Below are 9,316 nucleotides of genomic sequence, written 5' to 3'. Positions count from 1 at the left end.
ATATATATATATATATATATATATATATATATATATATATATATCTTAATAAAAATGTATCAGTGACTGTGAGTTTTGCAAACGTGTCATAAGAATATTTTATTAGTGTTAATGTTAACCCCACCAAGAATATTTAAATACACTGAACCATGTGTTCAGCTTTAATGGCTGTACTCCTGAGATTTACAGAGGAAAAAATCGTGAGAATGAGTTTAGTATTTAGCTCTGACTGATTAAACGCGCAAATACTTCATTGCTCCTGAGAAACAGGTTACACTGAGTGGAGCGGTCGACCGCTCCGAGATGGCGGCCCTACAGTTTTTTTTTTTTTTTTTTTTTTTTTTTTTTTTTAAACTTTATTTGAAACATCAGTTTACAAACAAAACAAGGCAACAACATCAGCACAAAACTCAGTTTTCACAGGTTGAATTGCATGCACTCAAAGCAAAAAAAAAAACCCCAAAACAAACAAACAACAAAACAAAATAAACAAAGAATGAACATGAAACAAACACCGAGGTTTAAGCCAAATCAAAGTTGTTAATCAAACTACAAAGTTGTTGGGCAGATTTACTTTTAACTAAATTTAAAGACTCACGAAAACAAAATAGGAAATTTTTCCAATGACTTAAATTTGGGTTAACTTTAAAAAATCTGCATTTATGAACAAAAAACTTTCCCAATAAAACTAAATTATTGATTAAAAATTCTGTTTTGGAGTTTTGAAAATATATACCAAATTTGATTATTGTTAGACTCAAAGCTGGCAGTTCAACTCCTTGGTCCTGGAGCCAACCCCACATTCTGCTCCAAAAGTCTTGTGTGACACAACACTGGAAGAAAAGATGATCCAGAACTTCATCTTCATCGTGGCAGAATGAGCACCCAGCAGTGTCAAATTTAAATCTAATCTTTAAAAATGCGTTAGTTGGGTAGATACTGTTTAGAATTTTAAAATGGACTTCCTTTACTTTTGGAGGAAGGGGAAAAGAAATATATTTTGTTCTAATTTTAGAGATTACATCTAATCTATAATCTTTAAGAATATACTGCCGTTTAACCTGACCAGGGTACAATTCCTTTTGTAAAATTCTCCGAGTCAACTTATTTGTCAATTTCTTATCTTTAAATTCTATATCTTCTATATACAGTTGACTCAGAACAGGGGAAGTTTTGGAATGACACACATCTTCTTTAACCATTGATTTCAGAGCTGCTGGAATTGCTTTTATCATCTTATTATAAATCTTGACATCAAAAGCAAGATTGAACTTCAAACAAAATTCTTCGAACGATAATATAACACCACTGTCATCCATGAAATGTGAAACGGCCCAAATGCCCTTCAAATATAAGTTTTCTAAAAATACTGATTTTCTATTCAACAATATATACCTGTTGTTCCAGACCGGAGTATTATGGGGTGTGAAATTATGTTTGTACAGGAGTTTCCAATAGAGCAGGACTTGTTGATGAAAGTCTGACAGTTTGATGGGTAACTTATTATAGTCGAAGTCGCATCTCAAGAGAAAATCAATTCCACCTACAGTTTGAAAAACAAAATTAGGAATCACAAACCAGAAAGACTGTGAATGGTTATAAAATGATTTCAGCCAATTAAGTTTTAGAACACCGTTCATGGAGTTAAAATCGATTACATTACCACCACCTTCCTCATAGTTTTTGACCATATCTTCTTTTCTAATATAATGACATTTGTTTTTCCATACAAAATTAAAGTTGATTCTGTTTATGGCTTTGACAGTATCAGGCGGGACAGACAGAGAATACGCTGGATAGATCAGCCTGGATAAGCCATCCATTTTGGTTAGGAGGATTCTTCCAAAGATGGTAATGTCCCTTGGAATCCATCTACTTAAAATTGATTGATATTTTTCAATGTTATTATGAATATTATTCTTCTCAGACACCGCTTTATCTTTACAGATCAATATTCCTAAATATTTCACCTCTTTGCTTACTTTTATATTATACAGTGTTTGCAAAGGAAATTCCTGAATGGTTAGAATTTCACATTTATCTATATTTAATTGCAAACCGGAGGCTTTAGAGAAACAATCTATAGTTTGTAACACTAATGGGATTTGACTGCTGCTCTTTAAAAACAAAGTTGTGTCGTCAGCCAACTGACTTATTATTATATGTTTTCCAAATATGTTAATGCCTTCAATGTTACTAGTCTTGATTAAAACTGATAACACTTCAGCTACCATAATAAACAGTAAAGGGGACGAGGGACAACCTTGTCTTATACCTCTTTTAACCTTGAATCTAGGGCTGGTACCGTAATTCAGAGAGACTGAGCTGTTAATGTCATTATAAAGCATTCCCACAACGTTAAGAAAATTTTGTCCAAAACCAAAACAGGCCAGAGTCTGCATTATAAAAGGGTGTTCAACACAGTCAAAAGCTTTGTAAAAGTCTAAGAATAATATAAAACCCCCTTCATTAAACAAGTCACTATAGTCAAGCAGATCTAACACAAGTCGAATATTATTGTGTATTGATCGACCTTTTAAAAACCCAGATTGTGTTTCGCTAATTATTGTTGAGATCCCTTCTTTTAATCTTGCAGCAACAACCCCAGAGAGAATTTTATAGTCTGTGTTTAGCAAAGTAATTGGTCTAAGATTATTTATTAATCGTTTATCTTTACCAGATTTGGGAATTAGAGAAATTAAACCTTCTTTCATACTAGGAGTTAACATCTTTCTCATTATGCATGCATTTATAGCCCTAAATAGAAGATTTTTAATATCATTCCAAAAAAATCGATAAAAATTGGTTGTGAGACCATCAGTACCTGGTGATTTATTTAAGTGCATTTTAAAGACCATAGTCTCTAGTTCCTCTGGTCTAATTTCTGACTCACACAAAATTTTAAATGACTCTTCAATTTGTGGAATCTTGTTTTGGATTTTCTCAAAAAGGCAATTGGAGTCATCTATAGAAAAGTTGGTGGAATACAAATTAGAAAAAAATTCAAAAACTTCTTTTCCTATAATCTTATTGTCATTGCATTCTTCATCATCGATCAATAAAGTTGTTATAGAGTTCCTTTGTTGTCTACTTTTTTCTAAACGACTAAAATATGAAGAATTTTTTTCTCCATCTTCCATCCATCTTGCCCTCGACCTGATATAAGCACCCTTTGCCCTTCGCAGATATAGAGCATCTAATTTCGTTTGTAGTTCAATTAATAATGGACTATTTGAATCAGAAGAGTTACATATTTGATTAATTTCTCTGAATAAATCACATTCATATTGTTTTTCTTTTTTCCTAAGTTCTTTGCTGAAATATATTGTATCCAATCGTATTTTGTATTTTAAGAATTCCCACTTATTTATATCATCTATAATTGAGTGATCAGCTTCAACTTGCTTAATAATTTTTTTAATCCTAGTACAATATTCCTCATTGTCTAATAAGCTGGCATTAAATTTCCAATAGCCTTTATGTCTCTTTGTCTTTATACTAGGTCCCATCATTAAGCTTACATAGCAATGGTCAGTCAGTGGCGCCTTAGAAATAGCAGAATCTGTGGTGCATGCTAACAGGTAATCACTTATTAACCAGTAGTCTAGTCTAGACCTACATTGCCCATTAGGTTTTATCCATGAATATTCAGTACGCCCTGGGTTCAGTGTTCTCCACACATCAGTTAGGTTGTTATCTGTCATAAAAGTATTTATCAGAGCATTATATTGTTGTCTGCCTAATCTTGGAGGACACCTGTCCCGCCATTCATTTGAAGTCATATTCCAATCCCCTCCTAGAATAACATGGTCAGTGAGGTACCGAGTTTTAAATTCCAGTATAACTTGAGACAACTCTTCCAATAGAGTTCGGTTTAAAATGTCATTATTAAAGCCATAAACATTAACTATTATGAGGACTAACTGATCAATTCTAGTCACCACTGTTAACCAATGTCCATTTGTATCTCCTTTGTGTGTCAGAATTTCCCCAGGAAATTTTTTAAAACAAATTGCAACACCACCAGTTCGGTTTGTACCATGGCTAAATAAAATCCTGTCACCCCACTGGTTAGCCCAAAAAGTTTCATCTGTACTTGAAGAGTGAGTCTCTTGAAATAAAAAACAGTTTGACTTCTGTCCTTTTGAGAACAAAAATAATGCTTTCCTTTTAACAATGTCTTTTAAACCTCTAACATTGAGTGAACCAAATGAAATGTTCTCATTTAACATTAAAAACAACAAAAAAGATCCTAGAATAGAAAAGCTAAAAGAACTCTGTTAAACTGAATACCAAGAAATGATATTCAGTAAGTAGAAAAACTTAAAATGAAGCGTTGCAGTTGCAAGTCCTTTATCAAGATCTACATCTCCATCTTATTTAGTCTGCGTTACCTTCCATTCTGATTTGGCGCCCATCAATATAACCAAAGGGGCCACGAAAATAGGCCACCTTTCCTGCTTTCCTAGCTTGATCAATAAGTGGCCACAGACGATTTCTCTCCTCCCAGTCTTCTTTGGGTAGCATTTCAGCAAACTTGATGCCCATCTCTCTGCAGTAAGTGGATGTTTTGGTCTTCCTCCAGACTTCTTCCTTCATTACTCTTCGTGTGAACATCACAATGACATTTCTGTGTTTGTTGTCTATCTTCCGTCCCAGTCGGTGTACAACATCCACTTCCTGCTCCAGCCTTGACACAGAATCAGGAACGATGTGCTTCAGAGTCTGTATGACCACAGCCCTGATGTCCTCATCTTTCTCCTCCTTCAAGCCTTTTATGCGAAGGCTCCATCTCATTCCATATCTTTCCTGTTCTCTGAGTCTCTTTTTAAGATCAGCATTCTCCTCTTGCAGTTTTTTACCTTGCTTTTCCAGCTCTTTAACCTTTGCCTTGCACTCCTTAACTTCATTAGCATTAAATTCCACCGCTTTGGCTAGGCTAGCAAGCATAACACTGCTGTGTGTCACCTGTTGTTCAATATTGTCCACTTTCTCTCCGAGCGTCACAATACCTTTCATTATGTCTCTGAGAGAGATTTCCTCCGCTTCGTCATCTTCACCTGACTTGAGTCTCTTTTCTCCTGCTGTCTTGCTTGGGGTTGGGGGCGCAGAGTCGCCTCGTTCCCTTTTATTTTGAGTGGAGGTATCCATGCTATAGCCGTGGTCTTTATTAGAAGCTGCTTCTTTCTTTTTCGAGTCAACTTTAGGCTTGAGTGCCTTATTAATGTTTTGGGAAGCCATTTTGTTAGATTAGGTGGAGAGTTAACTTAAAAAGACAAGATAAATTTAGGACTTGCGCTGCGAGCTCTAGAAAACACGGCCGCTCAACCCGCCATCTTGTCCAGCCCTTCGGCGGCCCTACAGTTCGTCAGCGCTAATAGACGATAGCGGTCAATGCTGTATCTAGTCATTAGATGATATCTGTGCCTGGACTACTGCGCATGCGTCAGAACGTGACGTACTGTTTGCGTATGACGTCACCAGAGACGCTTCCTCTCCGTCGCTCTGCTCAGACGAATCCTTCGAAAAGGTAAGAATTACACTGTTTTTACTGTGATACAGTTGAATACCGAGAGTATTAATTGGTCTTTATTCGTGTCGTTTTATTGTTTAAATATTTTGACATAATATTTGTCTCCGGGAGAGTTATGGCCAATAAAAGTCCTCAGTGTAGGCTAACAGCTTCCCCTTCCTCCGAGCTAAATCGATTAGCTACAATCTCTGATGCTGCTTCATGGTGCTGTGATGTTCTGGCATCTGAAAAACTAAAGTAACGTGTAAATTCTGCTTAATTTCTGTCTCACTAAGCATCAACATTCTCTTTTCCTTAAAAATCCTCATTACAAACTATCAAATAAAACAATGAAAGGTTATCCTGATCTATGTCCTGATACATGCTCAATAATCCAGGTAGATAAATAAAACAAAGTTAAGTCAGGTCCTCTGGCTGGAGGATTGTTCTGTGTTGAAAAGGTTTGTTTTTAAACCAAAATACTTCTTCAGTCTGAGGAGCTGCAATAAACTGCCCCTTTCATAGTTGCTCAACCAGTTTGCTGGTGACATCCAGAACTGGTTCACATCTGAGAAACTCAGAAAGATTTTCTCCAAACACAACATCCCAGTACAGTTCAAACCCAGTAGGACTCTCAGACAGAACACATCAGATGGTGTGGTGTCTGCAGTTCAGTGCAGCGAGGAATGTCCAGAAACCAAACAGCTTCTTCAGACGCATGGCTCAACACAGGAGAGCAGCTCTTCAGGACAAGACTCAACGGTTCACCTGCACCTCAAGGATAAGGGACGTTGGAGGACCAAAATGTTCACATTTTGGACCGAGAAGACAGATGGTTTGAGAGGGAGGTGAAGGAAGACATTTATATTAAAAGAAGCCTTCTTTAAACAGATGAGAAGGTCTCAGATTTCAGATTTCAAAAACCTATAATGGAGCTTAAAGGCCTCCACAGACTTGGGTGTACTTCACTCCGCGGAGGTCCACGCGTACTGGAGGTGGACTACATGGACTCGAAGCGGATGTCTGCTGGTCATGTCCACGCAAAGATCAATTTTTACGACCGCGTACTCTGTGTCGCACAATAAACTGCCCGGCGACGGACTGTTTTGTATGCAACAACACCAGTCTATTATATTCCTTTTCTTCATCCCTGATCTGGTTTAATGGCCTTTTCTTTTGTTTTTTGCCAAGATGCAAACGATCTCTTCCTCCTCCTCCATTGATGCCATGACTGAAACTGTGAGAAATTAAGGAATTGGTCACGTGGGAATTAAAATCAGGTCCAGCATGGCTGCAGGAGGGTCTGGAGATTTCCTGGTGGGCTGGTCCAATGTGTGGGCTGCAGGGCCAGCGCTCCCTGTTTTCTTTTTTTTAAGAACTTTTTATTAACAACATATAAACACAGAACACCGCTGCGGCTTGCTGCCAGCTATTGTATTTTTTGCGACCTGTCAATCAATCCAGTAGGCGTGTCAACAAATACCATACCATACCACTTTATTTATAAAGCACTTAAAACAGCTACAAGGCCAACCAAAGTGCTGTACAGACAGAACAACAGGTAACACACAAAGCAAAATACAAAATGAGGTAAATCAGAATATAGACAAAAAACGATGCAGATAATGACGACTAACCAGTGTGGAGCATACAGGATCAAAACACAGATAATCTGGTGTTGAAAGCTACTGAATAGTAGTGAGTTTTTAAACGGGACTTGAAAACCGAGAGGGACGGGGCCTGTCTGACAAGCAGAGGTAACTCGTTCCAGAGTCTTGGTCCTGCTACAGAGAAGGCCCTGTCACCTCTGCGCTTAAGACGAGTTCCTGGAACTGTGAGGAGCAACTGGTCCGCTGACCTCAGGGAGCGTGGTGGGATCAATTGGTTGATCAATGATCAATTGGTGACCTCAATTTGTCCCGAGGGTAAACACCGCTTGCCTGCAGAGCTGGTCTGCAGCCCATCAGGGTGGACAGTCAAGTATGAAGTCTCAACAGTCTGCGAACAGTCTGCGAACAGTGTGCGCAGAATCCGCGTGGCTAAAGCCAAATCTGTGGAAGCCTTAAGGACTGATACCCAGTCATTTTCACTCCACTCAAGACCTTCATGGAACCAGAGTGGCTCCTCTATGAGTCAGACTAACAAAGTCCTAATGACCCTCTATTGTGAGGAGTGTGAGGTCAATCTGCATGTGAATCCAGTTTACAGAACACCTCAGCTTTATAACTTGAACCCCTCACTCCCTGTTCTTTGAATTGACTAATCTCCTCGGATGAGAAGAGAAACGTCTTCAGCTACAGAATAGAAGTCCAGTTGTTTTTGTCTTGAACCGTTAGTTTTTTTTATTTACCATGTCCTGGATGACTGAGAATCTACACCAGCGTAGTTGTTCACATGCAAAAGTAGGACCATCAACCTAACAATAAATCGTTAGTGCTCTGATGGCCGCTTGCTATTCACAAAAGCACCAACTGGTCCAGGTGTAGATCCAGATCAATTTATAGTTGGATGCTTTTTGTTCAGCTAATGTTTCGAGGGGCAGATGGTGATGCCGTGTCAATCAAAAACAAGGTATCATAACGAAGATGCTCTGCTTTTCCCCTCCCCCATCTTTTGACAGAACCATACGGTCCACCACCCCCAGCTTTCAGCGAGTAGACAGTGCCATTTGTGCTATTTATTTATTCAACCTTTATTTATTCAGATTAATCCCATTGAGCCTCGGGGACTCATTTACAAGAGAGACCTGATTTTAACAAAGAATGATGACAACAATGGACAATCATAAAGGATGCGTACAAATTGAGATTTATTTTTTTTATAAGTGAAAATAAAATGGTATTTAAAGAAAATGTAACAAAAAAACAGCTACTGTAGATTGTAGGGTGGTGTAGAAAACTAAAAACAAAAACATGTCTGCATTGAAAACAACAAAGTCCAGGCTCAATAATCCAGGTATACAATCCCAACATTTTTCAGTCAGGTCATCTGGACAGTTTCTTTTTTTGTACTGAAACGTTTCACCTTCCATCCAGAAGGCTTCATCAGTCAAGGAAACACACAACACAAAACTGATTGATTTTAGTTGCACTCTGTAGCACTTTGAGATTTTTGTTAATGAAAAGTGCGTTACAAATTAAATTCATTATTATTATTATTACAAAACTGATTCTTCCCCCAAACAGCTTACTTCAAAGTGGAACAAACCAGTTATGTTGGTGCTAAGAAGTCTCTTTGTCACGCCCCCTCCTCCATTGCCAGCCCTCTTCCTTGTTGACAGTCGTGTCAAACTGGTTGAAAACAACAAAGTCCATGCTCAATAATCCAGGTATACAAGGTATACACGACTGTCATCCAGGTATACACGACTGTCATCCAGGTATACACGACTGTCATCCAGGTATACACGACTGTCATCCAGGTATACACGACTGTCATCCAGGTATACATGACTGTCAACAAGGAAGAGGGCCGGCATTGAGGAGGAGGGCGTGACAAAGAGACCATCTTAGCACCAACATAACTGGGTTGTTCCACTTTGGAGTAAGCTGTTTGGGGGAAGAATTAGTTTTGTGTTGTGTGTTTCCTTGACTGATGAAGCCTTCTGGATGGAAGGTGAAACGTTTCAGCACAAAAAAAGAAACTGTCCAGATGACCTGACTGAAAAATGTTGGATGTCTGCATTGGTTTTATTTAGCTATTAAGTCTGAGTTTGTTGCAGCTCCTCAAACTGAAGAAGTATTTTGGATAAAAGATGAACATTTCAACGAGAATAATCTGTCCAGAGGACCTGACTCAACCTTG

The 9,316-nt window shown here is 38.2% G+C and overlaps 2 protein-coding genes across 2 annotated transcripts in view; one reads left to right on the top strand and one right to left on the bottom strand.

The window, feature by feature from the left end:
• itgb4 (integrin, beta 4) overlaps positions 1-9,316 on the bottom strand; it is a 181,826-nt gene that overhangs the window by 10,126 nt on the left and 162,384 nt on the right. The gene's annotated exons all lie outside the window — the stretch shown is intronic.
• The window catches only part of trim65 (tripartite motif containing 65), a 42,504-nt gene that overhangs the window by 11,306 nt on the left and 21,882 nt on the right, over positions 1-9,316 (top strand). Inside the window, exon 2 of the mRNA XM_037691197.1 lies at positions 5,485-5,530. The gene's annotated coding sequence lies outside the window, so the exon portion shown is untranslated. The remainder of the gene's footprint in view (positions 1-5,484; positions 5,531-9,316) is intronic.

This window comes from Nematolebias whitei, chromosome 17 (assembly GCF_014905685.2).
Source record: "Nematolebias whitei isolate Nwh7 chromosome 17, NemWhi1, whole genome shotgun sequence".
Lineage (NCBI taxonomy): Eukaryota > Metazoa > Chordata > Actinopteri > Cyprinodontiformes > Rivulidae > Nematolebias > Nematolebias whitei.
The sequence above is the reverse complement of the archived record's forward strand: the minus strand, read 5'-3'. Positions and strand labels throughout refer to the sequence as shown.